The sequence below is a fragment of the Petaurus breviceps genome, unplaced genomic scaffold, assembly GCF_028583685.1.
Source record: "Petaurus breviceps papuanus isolate PSGF00001 unplaced genomic scaffold, PetGlider_PUasm1.0 225, whole genome shotgun sequence".
Lineage (NCBI taxonomy): Eukaryota > Metazoa > Chordata > Mammalia > Diprotodontia > Petauridae > Petaurus > Petaurus breviceps.
Window position 1 is genome coordinate 10606665 of NW_027185889.1, and position 12553 is coordinate 10619217.

At 37.0% G+C, this 12553-nt stretch overlaps 1 pseudogene; it reads right to left on the reverse strand.

Annotated features, from left to right (window-relative positions):
* Positions 1 to 1489: 1489 nt before the first annotated feature.
* On the reverse strand, positions 1490 to 2015 carry LOC138166619 (divergent protein kinase domain 2A pseudogene; annotated as a pseudogene).
* Between the last annotated feature and the right edge of the window lie 10538 nt (positions 2016 to 12553).

Consider the following 12553-nt stretch of genomic DNA (forward strand, 5'->3'; position numbering starts at 1 on the left):
ATATTTACCTGGAGAGGCTTATACTAACTGTTGCTGAGTGAGAAGAGTAGAACCAGGAGAAATTTGTACACAATTACATACACAACATATGTCTGATGACCAACTTTGATACACTGGACTCTTCTCAGCAATGCAGTGACATAAGTCAATCCCAAAAGACTCATGATGTAGAGAGATGTCTATATACGGAGAAAGACCTAGAAAGAACTGAGTTTGAATCCAGATTGAAGGAAACTACTTTATCTTTTTCTTTTTCTTGCTTGGTTTTATTTCCTCTACCATTTCTCATTCCCTCGATATAATCCATCCTTATAACGTTACTAATGTCTAATGTGAAAGTATTTGCAGATCCTATACTTGATTGTATGCCACCATGGCGGGAGGGGGGGAACATGGGAGACAAAATTTGTAACTCAAGGTATTGTGGAATTGAATCCTGTAAACTAAAAGCAAACAAACAAACTAATTTTAAAAAAGAAAAAGAAAACAAAACAACTAGGAGACAATGAATCTAGGGTTAGTCAGGCTAAAGAATTTGAAAATGCTTTTTAAAATTTATCCTAGGGACTAATGTTTCTTTGACATATGCTTTATTTATTCCATTAGACGACTCCATCTTTAAAAACATTTCAGAATTTCCCCCCTCCCCTGCCAAAAGTAGATCTTAAAATTTAGTTTCCTACTAAGCTTCTCTTAATGCCTGTAGTCAAGCTAACTTAAAACTTTTTATAATATATGCCAACATATCTCCACTCAATTATACTTATTGGCCTAGTGGGTATAAATTTGTATAACTACTAATTGATCAGAAGTGCTTGAATGAAAGCTGCAATGACAGAACCACAAGAAGGACAAATAAACTTCATAACATAGTCACAATGTTAAAAATCAAGTGGCATATATATAATATCCAGCTAAAGAATGCAAGCATGGGAATCGTACCCTCATACTAAATATGAACCACACAGTAATGAATAATGAGCTAAGTTTTTTAAAAAATGCAATACCTATATTTAACTGCATGTATATAAATTTAGTAAGGTGAAGATAAAATAGAAGAAAATAAACTTCTACATATCAGGAGGAAAAGAAGCCTACATAACAGACCATTATAACTTGCCTTTCTAGTAAATGGAAGAGCTTCATAAAATCATGTTACTAATGCAGGCTATGCTTGATACACAAGCCAATTAAGCTATCAGATATCTCCAATAACTTTACAATAATTGCTGATTCACCCCTCAGATATTCAGGGGAGAAATTCAATGGTAACTCAAATCTTTGTAAGATTGTTTGCATCATATTATCTTTGAAATGCCACATTTAATGAATGTTAACATAATAAATTTACTAGATTAAATTTAATTTTTGAAGTTAACTCTTACAATTTCTCTTTCTCCCTATAAAGTGTGATATCTTTAATTTTCGCCACTGCATGTCAGAGAGGGAAAAGAAGGAAAAGGATTGACATGATTGTTACTTAATTGTACTAAATATCCTTTGCAGCTTGGAATGGGCCATCTGACTTCTTTGGGTGGACACACTTATCAAGCAACTTCTCCAATTGGCCATCTTTAGCAATTTCACCTAATGGGTCATGAAGTAGTACTCCAGAAGTGGCACATCTAGACAAAAGATTCTGACAAGCAACATAGTAATTGTGATCCACAGTGGCACATTTTCTTTTGAAAATGATAAGCAAGCTTCTTTATCACAGTCATCAAACTTGCTTTCCATATCATACATCCCAGTTTTCAGGTTTATTTTGTCCAATTAATCTTTTGTCTGCAACCAGAACCTTTTCAGCATCTACAATGATCACTTTTCTATCTCTAGAACCAACCAGAAAGTTGTCAAAACTGCCATCTAGGAAGTAGAGTACAAATTCAAAGTCCATTGTTGTTACACTGCTCCACAATTTCCTTTAACAGCCAACCAAGATCGAAACGTTTTCTTTCCCATGGTGCATTGAAGTAGCTCCATAACCCTTCTCCAGTGTAATTTACAGTCACCATTCTTCCTTCCACATACTCCCAGGAGTTTTGCAAATGGCCAGTCTTCATCAGATGGAGAATTCTGGCTGAGTTCTTGAGGATATGGAGCAGGAAGATGCCCAGGTTGTTGGTCTGGGGGTACTGGCAGGTTGTGCAGGGACAGTGCACCCGGTTTGACCAGCCTTCCACCACATCCGGCATGAGCAGGCCTGCTCCATCTTGGGAATGGCCTGGAACAGGTCGTAGAGGAGGCGGCTATTGGCAGGATTGTAGATACTTGGTCCAACTGTGCCATTTCCCACTGAATTTTTACCATGTGTTTTCTTCTAACTTCTCTCAAGATTTTGATTTCTCTCTTGAATTCTTCAGGAACATTTTGGTGTGATTTCATGCTTCTTTGGGAATCCTTACTGTTTTGCGTTTTGTCAGATATAGGTTCAATTGTCTTATGATATTCATTACAAAATTCGTCATTTTTTAGGTATCATAGTAGTTACCTTTCCTTCTGTCTGATTTTATTGTTTCCCTGGTTTATTTATCTGCTTGTACTCTAGTTTTTTAATGCAATCTTTCATCCTCCTGAGTTCTTTGGTGGCTTCATCTCTTTTTGTAGTGTCTCCTCCCATAGTGATTTCTTAGGGTAAAGAACTGGCCAGTGCTTAAGACCAATCCTCTTTCCTTTGGATAACCTCTTAACCCCTCCCCCCCCAACACACACACCTACACAATGAGTGTCAGAGTAGAGTTCTGATGCTTCTTGCCACAGAGGGCAGGGTGGATGCCAGCAGAAAAGCCTACCTATCTCTAGTAGTGTATCTTGATACTGTGAGGAGCCTCCTTGGGGGAAATGGAGAGTGAAAATTGTTGAGTGAGCTCCTTAGAGCTTATCATTATCCATTGTTGATTCATTAGACCTACCATTTTAAGCTTCTTGGTTTTATGACCTGTGGATATAGTTGTTTTATTGTTCTATTTCTGGTACAGAATTCCTCTTTTATGACTTTTCTTGAGAGTTAATGGAGACTGGAGAAACTGTCTGGTCCTCCAACTTATTTGTCATTCAATGTTTCTTTATTAAGATACTGTTGCTTCAGCTCATATGGATGGATGTTAGCCTTGGAGGGCCTTTGAATTCCATTGTTATATCATAGCCATTTAACAAAGCTTCATGAAAATTGTCTAACCATTGGAACATAGTAATTTCATAAGGCTTTCTAAATCTATTATTCATTTTACTAAAGTTTATGTTAAGGTTGGTATTACATAGATGTATGTGGCTTTAAGGGTTTCCTTCTGATATTTGGTGTGTTATTGATTTTGTCATTATTGACAATTATATCTTATATTTTTCATATAACTCATCCTTTTATATTTCTAAGTGACAAAATATAAACTTTTTCATTTGCTCCTCACTACAGCTTTGAGCAGTAGTCAATGCAGGTATTATTATTATTATTACTTTTATATATGATGAAATCAAGTCTCAGAGAATTCAACACTTGTCCAAAGTCCCTTAGATAAATAGGGATTGTGTCTCATTTTAGAATCATAGAATAGCAGATTTGCTGACTTAGAGTTACACTTAGAAGGACTCAGAGAATATCATTACAACCCTGATGCTGTAGAAAGCATTTGATATTTAGAACCAGAAGATTTAGATTCAAATCATTTGTCTTCCACCTACTCTCTGTGTGATCATGTGTAAGTAATTTGATCTCTATGGGTCTGTTTTTTCACCTGTGAAAGCATACTTTAGAACTGATTGCTCCAAGGGTCCTCTCTAGCTCCTGATTATTATCTTTACCCAAGTCATGCATCCTATCTACAATATCTCTGCAAAGCAGCTATCCAGTTTCTTCCAGAAGACATCCATTGGTGGGGAACCAACCACTCTCTGAAATATCCCGTTTCATTTTTGGACAACTGTAATTGGTAGAATTTTTCCTCTTGTTATTTCAAGCTGAAATCTGCCACCCTGTTCTTTGTACCCATTACTATTTCTGTATTCTGAAGCCATGTTGAACAAGTCTAATACCTCTTCTACACGATAGCCCTCTAAATATTTGACAGCTTTTATTGTGTAATGTTTTTATAACATTATTTTTCAGTCTAAAATAATTCTTTCAACCAATTTTTGCATGGCATGGTTTCAGGTTCTTCCCTGGATACCATCCAACTTGTCAAAGTCACTTTTTTGTGTGCTGTACAGAACAGAACACAGTATTCCAGATGTCATCAATCTTGTCTCATGTTTCCGAGAAATATGTGAATGAAAGAAATAGGCAGTATGTTCCATGATCTCAAGGTGAATGAAATTTTACTGGGGAGGAAAGATGAACACATTTGAGACAATCGTAAAACTATATAAGACATACAATGGAATAATAGATTGTGAGGACTGAATTTCTAGAGTTGTAGTAAGATGATATAACATCTGTAAAAAAAAAGCATTATACCATTTTTGAAGATGTTATAACTAGACAGGACTATGTTATCCCTGGAAGTGACACATTACAACTAGACAGTGCTGAAAATGTAGGCAGAATGTGGGCAAATTTCAAAAGCCAGGGAAACAATTAACAAGTTGATGAATTATACTTTTAGGTATGCTTCTACTGCTGGGGATACTGATATGTTGAATTAAAAGCTTCTCTTGAAAAGATAATTGGAGAATTTCCTGATGAGAAAAAGGGATGCTCCCTTCCAACTATCTTTTGGCTATCATAAGATCATGTCTTTATCACCTATTGCCAAGTCCTAATGAGGGGGCAATTTAACATGGCATTTAATAGGTACATCACTATCACTATAGTTAGGTTCCCCTAAATTAACTGGCGTTTATATTGTATACAGTTAAACATTTAGATGTTGTCTGCTATGATAAAATGTGTGCTCTTTGAGAGCAAAGACTTTTTTTTTTGCGGGGGGGGGGGGCTTTGAGGGAGATATGAGTCTATCCCCATGACCTAACACATAGTAGGTATGAAATAATTGAAAAACATCTTTACCTCAGTTACCTCATCTGTAAAATAATCTAGAGAAAACAATGACCAATTTCTCCAATTTCTTTGCCAAGAGAACCCCAAATAGGGTCACAGTCAGATGACTAGAAAGACTGAACAGTAACAAGATAGTTGTAAGTCTCTAGAAACTTCTTGACTAGTTAGGGAGAGGATTTCCAAACAACCCTGTACAAAGATGCTATATACAGGATAAATTGTATTTGCTTAGGATCATACAGTTAAAGCTGGAAGGGAAAATAGAGGTCATCTATTCCAGCTCTCTCAATCAATCAATAAACATATATTAAATGCCTACTATGTTCCAGGCACAGTGCTAAGCAGTAGAGAGGAAAAAAAGAGGCACAAGACAGTCCCTGCATTCGAGGAGTTTGGAATCTAATGGGGGATACAAAAAGCAAACAAGATATAAATGAGATAAACAGGAAATAATAATTAATAATCAAAAATTATTAATTAATAATCACAATTATGTAAATGAGATAAATAGGAAATAATTAAAGTATTAAGGAAGGTGCATGTGAAGGGTAAAGGAGAGACAACTTATGATATCTTTCAAAGCAACCTCTTTGTTGGATGCTGCCAACAGTAGCTTTCCTTGAATTTCTGTTCCTCTGCCATCAATCCCAATCTCTATTCTAACGAATCTAACAGAGGAAATGAGTTTTTTCTGTTTCCTGAATTTGTGGGTCTGTGAATCTTTTGTACCTTTTGCATTTTCTATAATGGAGGGAATAAAACATTAATCGACATTATACAGTGGCCAATGAGCACCTTTGAGTTAGGGTTCCTATTCCCTGCATTTGGTGAAAGGTAGCTGTGAGCCAATCCTAAACTCATTTTAGAGATTTCCCTGTAGTTTTTCTCTGACATGGGGAAAGGCCATGGATGAGTTGGTATAATTTCAAAAGGTCTGTGTGAACCCAGAGGCTTGCAGGGAGAGGGAGAAAGGGTTAGAATCCTTGTGCAATAGGAGACATGTAAAACAGATAATATTAATTGTACTTCCTTCCTCATGGAGTTAGTGTGAGGATAGACACCTTTGTATATCATAAAGCACTATGTCAATGAAAGCTATCTTCATCATTATTATTACAACCCATGAAAAAAAATTGTTTGATGGGACTGTTTGAATCCCAGTTTTGAACAGAGTTCTGGCTCTACTTTAACAGACTCTTTCCACTGTTTACGCAAACAGTGAATATTTTTAAACAGAACTCCAAAATTCATCATTCTCATGCATGGAAAATAAAACCATCTGAATTATATAGAAAAGTCAGGAAGTCCGTATGACTCAGTCTAAAACTGAAATTGCTCTTGCATATTCTAAACAATAGACTCTCTCTTTAGCCCTTGACATTTAATGGATGGATAGAGGAGAGGGAGAGAGATCACAGTGCAAATGTTTTGTCTTCATGTTGAAGAAACCAAATGTGAGCCAGATATGTGCCAGAATGATATGGAAAGGAAATTAACCACCCGTAACTTCCATTTGGTTGGCTCCATCTATTTTAAACATTTGTTCCAACCAGTGCTAAAGGTGGGGTTCCTAAATCAATTTCTATTCTTCATTTTATGAATGTGGGTGATGATATCAAAAATAGTTGTCAATTTCATTCCTCTTTTAGTAGTCATCAGACTGTCATTCATTTACTAACAATAATGGCAACCAACCTTGCCCAGTAACAAGAAGCTAACCATCTATGTGTACAAATTATTTGTCACTTTTAGCAACCAGTATTATATTATGTCACTCTCCTCAATATGTGAAACACCTAAGGATATAGAATTAGGGATGGGAGGGTACTGTAGAGATCATTTAGTCAAACCTTCTCTACTGGCAAGCACAAAAGTAGTTCACACCTTATTTCACCTATTGAATTAACACATTGTTTCAGTGCAAGTTTCTTTTGAGCTTTGTATCAAGTTTGTTAAGAAACAGAACACGTGAACCACACAACTTGTGAACCCTAGAACTCATGAACTCCTGCCACAGGAAGGGGAGGAACTAATGACCATATATAAAAACAGGCCCAGGCTAAGAGACAGCAGAACTGAGAAGAGGACTCTTATGGTGGCAGAGTCAAGAAGGAGAAAACTTGTGGTATCCTGGCACTCTGTTTGTATGCTCTGTGCTGATGTTTGTTTGTGATACTTTGTACAGAAGCCTGGGAATCTTACTGGAATCTCTGAAAGAGGATTTTCTGGTTTTATGTTTAGAGAAGCCCTAGAGGAGGGTTTTGGATGTCCTGAGACTTTACTGATGATTTTTGCTGACCTCTTGGACCTTATTTGTGGGTCTGTGTTAATTTCGATGTTGATGATTGGTGTTGAGTTCTCAGACCTTGTTAGTGGGTCTGAACTGATTTCACAGGCAGATAGTGACTTGATAATGGTGCTGGCAATGATTTGATTGAATATTATTGTGGCTCTGTCAAGGTTTGTCTTCCCAGAAACAGGAACTGTGAAGGATATGAGGTGGACTGGACACTGTGAACTTCAATATGTAAAGGGAACTGGATGAAGAACTGGACAAGGAACTGGGAGCTGCTTGCCTTTGAACCCAGGTGACAGTTGGAGCTGGAAACATGGAAGAGGAACCTTAGAAACTGAGAGCCAGCCTCTAGTCAAGCTGAAAGAAGACTTTACTTGGATACTGTGTACTGACTGAGAAGATTATGATTTATTGTGACCTAGGGGTGGAGAACTTTGACTTTTGCACTTTGTGATTGAATTAAAGATTTTGTGATTGACTAAATGACTGAACTTTGTTGAAAACTATGTGACTGCTTTGGTGAAAACTATGTGGCCATTTTAGTGATAAGTTGTTGAATTGTGACATAGTGAATACTGTATTTTGATTTTCTGTGATAAGCTGTAACATTCTGAATGATGTACCTTGATTTTCTGTAAATGTTTTGCTCTGATTTGGTATTGAATAAATAGAGAGTTCACTATACTATGTAATCAGAACCTTGAAAGCTGTTCACAACAGCAGTCCTCTGGAAATCTGCTTGTGCATGGCTTTGCATCTTCTCATTGAAAAGACAAGGAATTATGGAATGGATTGGTTCAGTGACTTGCCCAAAGTCAACCAACAGAACTGGCAATCATATCCATTATTATTACATCCAATTCAATACTTTTTAGTTAATAAAGTGGATAATGTCTGAGATTTGGAGTGAGGCTCATAATCCTGCCTCAGATAGGACCTAGATGTATGACCCCGAGAAAGCTCCTTACAGTAAGCCTCAATTTTCTAATTTCTAGAATGGAAATCATAATAGCACCTTCCTTATAGGGTTGTTGGATCAAATGGGATGATGTATAGAATGCTAGGCCTGAAGTCAGGAAGATTCATCTCCATGAGTTCAAATCCAGCCTCAGATACTTACTAGCTGTGTGACCCTGGGCAAGTCATTTTACCCTAGTTGTCTCAGTTTCCTCATCTGTAAAATCAGCTGTAGAAGGAAATGACAAACCACTACAGTATCTTTCCCAAAAAACCCCAAATGGGGTTACAAGGTATCAGACAAAACTGGAACAACAGACTTAGAGTGTTATATAAATGCTACTTATAATGATGATGCTACTGATGACAATGATGTATTTATTTGCACAAGCTTCAAATCTGCTAACATAGTATAATTGCGCATGGTATTTACCTGGTTTCTTGAGTTGTCAGTGATCCCTTTTCCTTTTTAATACTATGTAGTATAGAGGTAAATCCTTGGTGAGTCCATATTCTAGCTTTTACACTTTCTGTTTTATCATGCATGAAGTATTTCAAACCTTGAAAACCTTAAACCTCAGTTTCTTCATCTATAAAATGGGGAAACTGATACAGAGAAAAGAGATTGTAACCATTAAAATACTACAGAAATATGAGTGTTTAGTATCACAGGCAAAGTATACTGCTGTTAGTACTGGACTTGGGAGTCAGGAAGTCTTAGGTTTGAATCCCATTTTGGACACTTGAAAGTTGTATAATCTTGAACAAGACCTGGAAGGAAACTGGTTCTAGTTTCTTGTCTGGTTTTGAAGAGTACAGGGAGCAAGGGATTAAGGAGATAGTGGGAGTAATGAATTTGAAACATCAGGTACAGGTACATTTTTGTGAAGTTTCATTGTGAATTAGAGGGAAGATTTGGGATCCCAGCTGAATAATGTGAAATGAAAGATTTCATATATGATGGCAGAGACAAGTAAAGGAGTCGGAGCAAATGGAGAAATTAAAAATTCAGGGGCTAGGGGAGTGTTTGGTGCAACAGGGTCCTGTGGGAGGCAGAAAGGGGTGAATGACACAGAGATAGGTTAGATTTAGTAGCAGTAAGTCTACCTTTTCCTCAAATGGGCAAAGAGAATAGAATTGGTTGCAATATATACAAATTTGAGTGAATTTTTTAAATGCATGAAACAAAATACATAGGATTACAAAGGAAATAAATTATAGTGAAATAAAGAGGTGGGCTTTTTTCCTAGTTAAGTCCTTCCACAGATTCCCCCTAACACACCCACAAATTCATAGACCCCATGTTAAGAATCCCTGAATTTTAGAAGGTAGCCTAGAATACTTTAAGTGATTGTCCAAAATAATAAAAAAAGAAAGACCATATGAATCAGGACCTGATCGTGTCTTCCTGACTCTAAGGCCAAATATCTGTCTACTGAGTGATTCTCAATTGTGTTGATTAGCTCTCCATTTTTTTTTAAATCAATTGGGGTTAAGTAACTTGCTCAAGGTTTCACAGCCAGTTATTTCTGGGTGTGGTGCTAAAGATCAGAGCCTGGATTCGATTCCAGGTCATCCTGACTCTGGGGCCGGTGCTCTTACTCACTGTGCTACCTGGCTGCCCCTAGCTCTCCATTTTGCTGGAAAAAAATTACAAACCTGGCATTTGAGGCTCTCTATCATCTGGCTACAACCTACCTTTCTGGCATCATTTCATATTAATCCCAAGCCATATTGCAGCTGTTGCCTTTCTCATATTCCAGGGGGTTGAGGGAAATGGGGAGGTGGAGTGGAAACCTGTGATCCATCATGATTTTGAGTAGTTGGCAGAATTCTATGTATATGTCAAGATAAATAGTGTATAGAAGAAATAAATTCAAAGTCTAGAGAATTGGTTTAAAGCCAGAGAGAGGTCCCTATAGGGTAGGGAAGGCAACAATGAAAGAAGTAATCCAAGGCATTGGGCAATTTACCATTTCACTCATTCAAATCTCCTCTCTGAAACTGGATCTTTTTATGGTGGAGATGTGGTAGCAGTGAACTCCTTTTTCCCAGGTTTTATCATATCACATTTACTTGGGTACCATTAGTCTTGGTTAAGTCCTGCCTTCTGCACAAAGCCTTTCCTGATTCCCCCTTAAATTCTAATGGCTTCCTACCATTGATTATCTCCAATGTATATTGTACATATCTTGTTTGTACATAATTGTTTGCTTGCTGTCTCCCCCATGAAAATGTGAACTTTTTGAGAACAGGGACCGATTTTTGCTCTTGTAGTTGCTTTTGTATTCTTGTGCTTCTTTGAATCTGTAGTGCTTAGGACAGGGACTGGTGCACAATAAGTACTTAATAAATGCTTGTTTTTGCTGTCTATCCCATTAAATTGTAAGCTCCTTGAGGGAAGGAACTGTCTTGTGCCCCTTTTTGAATCCCCAGAACTTAGCAAAATTCCTGGCACATAATCATCACTTTGTAAATGTTTGCTGATTGATTGCTTGCTGTTTCCAAAGAATGCTGACCCCAGACTTAAGAAGATATGGGTTCCAGCAGCTAGGTGGCACAGTAGATAGAGCTAGTCAGGAGGACCTGAATTCACATGTGGCCTCAGATACTAGCCTGTGTGACCCTGAGCAAGTCACTTAATTCTGTTTCCCTAAAAATAATATATGCCTGTAACAGTTACTCTATATGTGACCAAGGACAAATCACTTAATCTCTGGTAACTTTGCTTTCCTCATCTGTAATATGAAAGTTAGATTAGATGTCCTTCAAGGACATTTAAATGTATAAAACATTTATCCTAGGCCTCAAGTGCTGTTTTCAGCTTTCTTCCACTAATACCTCTATATCATATACCTTGCCATCACAAGAGGCAACGTACATAAAATCTCCAAGTAATGTGTAAATGTCAGTTTTTAATTCCTTCTTCCATAATGTTTTAGTTTACCTTTATCTCTATTAAATCTAACTTCATTTTCCATAATTGAGAATGGACAATGGCAAGGATGCTGTTTCAGCCACTGGATAAAACAGAACCCTATTTCCATATGTCTGCGAACACTTTCATGGTATTATAGGTAAATCAAAACAGCTGCAGTCACCCCTCCCACCCACTCCCATCCCTATGCCAGTGCCTTGTGTTTTGTGGGAGTGTTTGAAAATGAACTTAATTATTCTTTATGAGATAATTTAAAGAACTGTAGAGATATAACAATAAAATGTCAGCCATATTTTCATTTTCAAGTTCACCTATATAATGGAAGCTTTGACTTAAAGAGGATGAGGGATAGACATTAGGCCCCCAAAAAGGAGAGGATTAGAGACAATGAATCAGTCACATTTGCTACTGAGAACTGAATTTGAAAGGGGGAGAGAGGAAAGCATCTCATTTATATTTCCCCGCAGCCTCAAGAAAATCCTTGCCAGGAACACTCTTTGAAAACTGATGGAAGCCCATGTGCTCTAGCCTTTCTGTCAGAGCCTAGGAGAGAGATGGTACATGCAGTTTTTCTCTACTACTCCTTGAGTTAAAAAGATTTCTCTTCTATACAGGCAACAGAGTCTAGAAATCCATCTTGTCCTACAAGAAAGTAAAGGATAAGGGGTAAGGGAAGGGAATAGGGGGGAGAGAAGAGAGGGCAGACTGGGGGAAGGGATAATCAGAATGCATGCCATCTTGGGGTAAAGGCTAGGGGAGAGGGAGAGAAAATTTAGACCTCAAAATCTTGTGGAAATGAATGTTGAAAACTTAAATAAATGAATAAATAAAATTTAAAATACCTTTCTTTTCTAGGATTTTTGAGAACCCTAATCAATACTGCTAAATTTAGTGAAACAATGTTATGTTCATTTTGAATCATCATTTCTATTGATGTGCATAGTAACAGTTATTTTAAGTAAAATTTTTCTAATTGTTCATGCTGATAAATTATGGGGGAAATAATTCAATAATTCAATCAAATGCAAATTCATTGCATTTTGAAAAGACAAGAGTGCTGGGCTGGGCTTTGTTCAGAAGTCTTCTAAAGTAGATGTCCCCTTCAGACTACATTGTCCTCTTAGGTCTACAAGCAACTTCAAGGAAAGATTCGAAGTAAAGTAAATATTGTTTGACATGGTGAATACCTGCTTAGAATATCCAAAGGATATGAAGTCAATGAAGAAAGAATATCCTGAATTTTTATTCTCTCCTCAACTACTCAAGGACAGGGGAAGAATCATTTCACAGAAAATATAGTTGAACACGATCCTCTGGTTATTAAAAATTGAATCGTCCTCATAGTAGATTCTAATTTTCCATTCTTATA